The 7,500-nt window shown below is 41.6% G+C and overlaps 1 protein-coding gene and 1 long non-coding RNA gene across 2 annotated transcripts in view; one reads left to right on the top strand and one right to left on the bottom strand.

Moving 5' to 3' along the window:
• LOC135109579 (uncharacterized) overlaps positions 1-7,500 on the top strand; it is a 25,610-nt gene that overhangs the window by 12,981 nt on the left and 5,129 nt on the right. The window lies entirely within an intron of this gene.
• The window catches only part of LOC135109582 (uncharacterized), a 24,374-nt gene continuing 23,819 nt past the window's right edge, over positions 6,946-7,500 (bottom strand). Inside the window, exons 2-3 of the long non-coding RNA XR_010272807.1 lie at positions 7,494-7,500; positions 6,946-7,156 (exon numbers count right to left, since the gene is read on the bottom strand). The exon at positions 7,494-7,500 is cut by the window's right edge and continues 184 nt beyond it. This is a non-coding gene — a long non-coding RNA (uncharacterized LOC135109582). The remainder of the gene's footprint in view (positions 7,157-7,493) is intronic.

The following is a 7,500-nucleotide window of genomic DNA, read 5'->3' as shown; positions in this document are numbered from 1 at the left end:
ACAACAACCTACTACTACTACTACTACTACTGTTCATCGTCTTCTTTTCCTCTTCTTATTCATCTTTTCTTTTCTCTCTTTTATTCCCTCTCTATTTATCACTCGTTCCATATATACATTACCTTTATTACTCTCCTCCTCCTCCTCCTCCTACCGAATTTTATCCAGAAAACTCTCATTTGAATATATACGAAGAGAGAGAGAGAGAGAGAGAGAGAGAGAGAGAGAGAGAGAGAGAGAGAGAGAGAGAGAGAGAGAGAGAGAGAGAGGAGGGGAAGGGGCGCAGTAACACCATCATCAGAGGAAAGGGAGACGATGTTTTCTCTCTCTCTCTCTCTCTCTCTCTCTCTCTCTCTCTCTCTCTCTCTCTCTCTCTCTCTCTCTCTCTCTCTCTCTTCGGGTGATAATGGCGCCTTCGGGTGATAATGTACTTATGTTTAAATAAAGAGAGAGAGAGAGAGAGAGAGAGAGAGAGAGAGAGAGAGAGAGAGAGAGAGAGAGAGAGAGAGAGAGAGAGATTTCTACAGCCTCTTTAGACCACACACATACATACACCCTTCCTCCCTCCTCCTCCTCCTCCTCCTCCTCCTCCTCCTCCTCCTCCTCCTCCTCCTCCTCCTCTTCCTTCTCCTCCTCGTCTTCTTCCTCCTCCACCTCCTCCTCCTTTCATAACCCATACAATTAATATCAATTTATATCACTTATTGCTAATCTCCTCCTCCTCCTCCTCCTCTTGCTTTCTCTCTTACCTAAACTGCCAAGATAATATATACTCCCTCTAATTTTACCTCCTCCTCCTTTTCCACAACAACGTTAAGTTACACAGACAATGAAAGGAATGTTCTCTTGGGCGAGAGGTACTGCCCGCCAGGTAGGGGACACTACTTGCACCAACTCATTCGTTAAGAAAATCTTATAACTTAGATAATAATGGCTTAAAACGCACACAAGCCAAGCATACTGTGTCCTCAGCTCATAATGATCCCCCTCCTGCTCTTCCTGCTTCCTCACTGATGCACGTAAGGGTCACGGCTCGAGTTCTCTACCCTTGGCATTGTAAGCGCGGGACTGAACTTGCTCTCCTCGGCACAGTGACACGAGAATGTGGCAGTGGAAGTCATTTTAGCTGAGCCAAAACTACACGTCAGTTACGTTGTGTGAATGGGCATTGTTGGCGAGGTTTTCCACGGCTCTAAATGGCTGGCAGACCGTGGTGGCGCCAAATGTTAGTGCGATATTAGTGCACAGCTGCTGATGTATGAATTGTGAGCCAAATAACACAGATAAGTGACTGATAGAAATTATTATTTAGAGAATTAAATATACTAAATCATATAAATGTATTACTTCTATGGTTTTGAAAGGAGTCTTCATTGCAGTGATTCAGCATAATTTCATTGAAAAGTGCATCACTGCCGCTAATGAAAAATAGTCATAATTTTATATTTTGTTTCATTCCTGTATCTGATTGGCTAAAGACCATATCACATTCTTGAATCGAGGCCTCTGATTGGTGCGCCTGGTGGGTGCCGAAGTCTTTAGCTCCAAGCTGCTGAGCGCTCCAAGAAGGGGGGCGCAAAGGTATACCATACCCTCTGACGAACAGGTTCCCAGTAAGACTGTGCAATGCCTGGATTTTCTACTGAAGATTTAGGCACAACACTCCATAATACGAGATTCAACAACAACAAGAGGAAACGACAAGCAATGGACGCCCAAGAGACCCTCGGTGAGAAGGGGAAGGCTAAGGAGAAACTAACCAAGAACAAGAAGAGGCGGCTGGAGAGCCTCGCAGACTGCACCAGCCACGAGAAGACGGTCACTGAAGGCTGTGCAGAGATGAAACATCGCGCGAGCCGGCGAGAACACAAAAATCAGAGGGACGGGAATGACATCAAAGGCAAGAAAACGATGAGCGTGGAGTGTTTTCATCCGATTATGGACCGCACCAAGAAGAGAAAGAGGCAGAACAAGGACGACGACGAGAAACAGAACAAGAGAAAGAAACAGGACACGGAGGAAACGGAAAACCAGGACAAGAAAAGGAAGAGGCAGGTTAATGACGACGACGAGAAGCAGAACAAGAAGAGGCAGAGGCAGGTTACGGACGATGACGAGAAGCAGGACAAGAAGAGGAAGAGGCTAGACACGGAGGACGACGAGAAGCAGGACAGGAAGAGGAAGAGGCAGGTTAAGGACGACGACGCGAAGCAGGACAAGAAGAGGAAGAGGCAGGACGCGGAGGACGACGAGAAGCAGGCAAAGAAGAGCAGGGGGGAGGGCAGGAGAGAACGAAAGAAGGGGGGAAGATGGAGTGCTGTCAATGCGTTAAGCACGGCATCAAGAGATGGAAGATGAGAGGGTGGTACAAAGACGACGTGGTGAGGCTGATGGTGGATGCCAAGAGAGTCAGCAAGGAGAGGAACGTGAGCAGGTGGTGCCGTCTTAATATTGGGAAAGAAAACCTGGTGTCCGCGACCGTGCGCGGCCACCCGTGCCTTGTCCAGCTTGACAGCGGCTCCTCATGCAGCCTCATGAGGCTACCACTGGCCCGGAGGCTGGGAATCGTCACGGGCAAGCAAGAGACGGTAAAGAAATACTTGTTTACCTGGGCTGGCATGCTGGAGTTGGACGTGAATCGAGCTGGACGAGGTGGTGGTGATGCTGCGTCGCTACGTGGCGGTCAACACGCGCATGGACGGTCATTGTACGCGGGGATGTGAGGAAGCACTACTTGGACCTAATAGTCATGTCCATGAGCCGCCTGCAGGAGGCCGAGGTGCGGCAGGAGTTCCATCCCGACCGACAGCAGCACCCTGTTCCTGCGTCACCCAAAACGTCTGCGGCGGAGACAACCTTTGGACACACAACACAAAACGTTCATGTTTGCCGCACGAGCGTTAGGCATCGAGGAGCCGCTGACGGTGATGGTGAACACTGGTAACGCGTCAACATTCTCTATCACTAAGACTGGTCAGGACAAGATGCTGTGCAGGACAGGCAAATCGACTGTGCTGCCGAAACGAGTCCTGCTGCACTTTGGCAGCGGCACAGACACTCTGCGAAAGATGGACACGATATACATGCGCCACTGGTTTGATTTCGTGTTTGGACGAACGCTGCTGTGTAAATTACAAGCAGCGATAGATTATGATGATTTGTCCATGACCTTGACGCTCAACGGAAAACGATACCGCTTCGACATCCTCACTCACGTCCTCCGTCTGCGTACGCCCAGAGGTGCCGCGTCCTCTCAGCCTCCGCCTTGATTTTATTGATTGATTGATTTTTTTGTTTTGTTTCGATTTGTTATCCATCAGGGAGGTCAGCAGAGGCAAGAAATAGATGAATAAAAATCCCGCTCAAAGAAGATCCCAAAACGAAAATAGGAGCAGTGAATAGAGTAGAAAAAATAGTCTGGCTTAAGGATATAAAACTGTGTTCTTCATTAAAGATATTAGACTAAGAAAATGAAGATTATGGACAGTAAATCAAGGTTATTAAGATAAAGGATAGTAGATTAAGAAAATAGTCTGGATTAAGGATATTAGTTAAGAAAATAGCCTGCATAGGAAAATATTACACTAAGAAATGAAGATTAAGGATAACAAAATAAGGAAAATAAAAATAAAAATATCAAATTAATAAAACGGCCTGGATTAAGAATAGTAGACTAAGAAAATAGTCTGGATTGAGGATAGTAGATTAAAAAAGTCTGAGTCAAAAATAGTCTAAATTGAGACTAATGCATTAACAAAAAAAAATCAGGATTAAGGATGGTAGATCAAGGAAAGAGTCTGAATTAAGAAAAGTAGATTAAGAAAATAAACTGGATTAGAGATAATAAATCAAGAAAATAGTCTGAATTAAGGATAACAGATTAAGAAAATGGTCTGGATTAAGGAAATTAAGATCAAGGTTGATAGACTAAGAAAACAATCTGGATTAAGGATAGTAGATCAAGTAAATAGTTTGTATTAAGGATAGTAAATTAAGAAAGAGGTCTGGATTAAGAATATTACATTAAGAAGATAGACTGGATGAAGGATATTACTTCAAGAAAGTAGTCTACATTAAGAATAGTAGATGAAGAAAATTGTCTACATTAAGGATAGTAAATAAAAAAAATAGTCTGGATTAACGACAGTAGATTAAGTAGATGATCTACTTTGTCTACCGTCTTAAGGATGGCAGATAAAGAAAATAGTACAGATTTAGGAGAGTAAATTAAGAAAATAGACTGGATTGAGGATTATACACTGATCAAGAAAATGTTGTCGTTAAGGATATTATAATTAAGGAATCTACAATTAAGGAGAGTAGATTAAGGACATAATTTGGATTAAGGACAGTAGATTAAGTAAATAGTCTGGATTAAGGACAATAGTCTGGATTAAGGACACTATATTAAGGAAATAGTCTGGATTAAGGACACTATATTAAGGAAATAGTCTGGATTAAGGACACTATATTAAGGAAATAGTCTGGATTAAGGACACTATATTAAGGAAATAGTCTGGATTAAGGACACTATATTAAGGAAATAGTCTGGATTAAGGACACTATATTAAGGAAATAGTCTGGATTAAGGACACTATATTAAGGAAATAGTCTGGATTAAGGACACTATATTAAGGAAATAGTCTGGATTAAGGACACTATATTAAGGAAATAGTCTGGATTAAGGACACTATATTAAGGAAATAGTCTGGATAAGGACACTATGAATTAAGGAAATAGTCTGGATTAAGGACAATGAATTAAGAAAATAATGTGGATTAAGGACATTGAATTAAGAAAATAGTGTGGATTAAGGACTTAATGAATTAAGGACACTTGGATGAATGTCATTAGGTTAAGAGCAGAGGTTGCAGCAATGGTTATGTACAAAGCAGTACACAGGTACATCCATGGGACTGAAAAGTTCTGTAAGGTAACACAGGCTGTGCTTGTATAGAGATATATTTATTATATTGTAATCTGATGTATTTATACACAGATATATTTCTATATTGTAATTTGATGTGTGAGTTTGAGACTTGGGTCCATATTGATGTTCGCTGTGTGCTTGTGACCTGATGTTAAATGTGTTTATATATATATATATATATATATATATATATATATATATATATATATATATATATATATATATATATATATATATATATATATATATATATATATATATATATATATATATATATATATATATATATATACATACATATATATATATATATATATATATATATATATATATATATATATATATATATATATATATATATATATATATATATATATATATATATATATATATATATATATATATATATATATATATATATGTATGGATGCGTTACATAATGACGGAAGTCTTGATAGTGTTCTTGCGAAATATTTTGAAAAAGAATATTTCAGTGTGTGTGTGTGTGTGTGTGTGTGTGTGTGTTCAGTTTTCCTTTTCTTCTATAATATAATTAATAATAATTAGACAATCAACTTCATTTAGAGTCACTTTAGTAGAGTGTTCGGAAATAAGAGACAATGACCATCACATAACGCTTATCATTTTCTTCAACTTTTTTTTATATTCATTTTCCTCCTTTTTTTTTTTTTTCTTCAAGTAATTCTTCTTGAACGTATTCTTTTCTTCTCCTTATCATCTTCTTCTTGTACTCTTGTTTAGTGTCTAACCATGACAACAACGGAGGCAAGCCACGCAATATCATCACTTCCTTCATTGTTTCCACGTATACCTTAAAGACGGAAATAGATAAGGTGCTTTGCCCAAACACGTCAATGCTAAGCCCTTGTACAACTGTTTGGCACATCTTTCCTTAATTACTAACCACTCTGAGACATCTTTTCCTTGCCCTTCTTTCTGTACATATTGTTAATAAAGAACAAAGCTCCGAAGACTGTTACTCCCCTCATCAACACAAGTCAAAGTCTTCGTCTAACACTGTGGACGCTTATCAAGACTACTCTCGCAAGAGGGAAGCTTCAAGACACTCATCCTCTAATTTTTGACAATCGTTTCTGACTCAGTTTGGGGACCGGCGCCTCAGGGAACCATTTTTTTTCTTTCCAATTTTGTTGGCCTTGGCAGGTACCCCTCTTAAATAAAAATAAATTAAATGAATAAATAAAAATAAATAAATAAATAAAAAACAAAATGAAATAGAAAGGGATGAGGGAGATGGAGGGAGGGAGGAAATGTAAGGATGAAGGGAAGGGGGAGAGGAGGGAAGGAATGGGGAAGAGAGAGGGAATGGGGAGGGAGGGAAAGGGAAGAGAAACTAGGGAGAGGGAATGGGGAGGGAGGGAGGAGGGAAGAGAGAGAATAGGGAGAGAGGGAGGGGGAAGATAGAGAGAGAGAGAGGGAGGGAAAGAGAGAGAGGAGAGAGAGAGAGAGAGAGAGAGAGAGAGAGAGAGAGAGAGAGAGGAGAGAGAGAGAGAGAGAGAGAGAGAGAGCGCCATCTGCAGGTTTTGGGCGGCCGAAGCCACCATTCTCCCCGGAAAGTCAAATGTTTCGCGTGTTTTTTGAGCGCGCCAAAGCAACGTCTATGTCTCAAAAATACTGCACAACAAAGTATGATTCAAGCACGTCCAACACTTCTGGAAACTAGTATGCAGTATTACCAATGTCTCCCTCCCATCAAACCTCTTCCCCTCTTCAGTTCAATGACCTCCCGTTACCATGCGTCTGATCACGCTTCAACAACGCTTGATTATATTAAGTTACACAGAATGAAAGGGATGATCTCGTGGGCAAGGAGGTACTGTCCGCCAGGTAGGGGATACTTTTTGCACCAACTCAGTCGCTATGGCAGTCTTATAACTGGCCATCGTAGTGGGTGACATCGTGGACATTCACTGGGGTAAGCAGATGTCATGAATGAGGCATTGCAGTCAAGGATTATTAACTTCCAGGGCCATCAAACTACCCACACATTCGTAGAAAGGCAGAGGTCATTCCACCATTGAAGTGGAGAATCCTCCTCTCGCTCATTACACTTCAATTACATTTCACGACCACGTAAGTGTTTGATGCTCACTTTGTCCGAGCAGCGAGAGAGAGCCGAGTTCATGGCGGGTCTTGGCCTCCTGGATGGTGCGAGGAAGCTTGAGCTGAGCCAGCAACTCTTCGCTGAAAAGACAACAAAAAGGTATGAAGGCGCCACCCACTCCTACATCATCCCTGGACTGAGGGCGTCCCGCTATTACCTGCAGGGGCTCGGGATGCATTGCAAGAAAGCCATGACTTGACAACAAGGCAAATTAATCCTCATATATATTACGCGAGTGGCCTTCCTGGGTACGTTTTACACACACACACACACACACACACACACACACACACACACCTACCCACACAGACACACACACACCCCCACAACTTCATCCTGGGATATGGAGAGTTGGTGAACAAAAAATACGCAGCACAGTGGTTAGACATAACGTCCAGCCTCCTCTCTGTCCTCCACCAGCACT

The sequence above is a fragment of the Scylla paramamosain genome, chromosome 19 (genome assembly GCF_035594125.1).
Source record: "Scylla paramamosain isolate STU-SP2022 chromosome 19, ASM3559412v1, whole genome shotgun sequence".
NCBI lineage: Eukaryota > Metazoa > Arthropoda > Malacostraca > Decapoda > Portunidae > Scylla > Scylla paramamosain.
The sequence above is the reverse complement of the archived record's forward strand: the minus strand, read 5'-3'. Positions and strand labels throughout refer to the sequence as shown.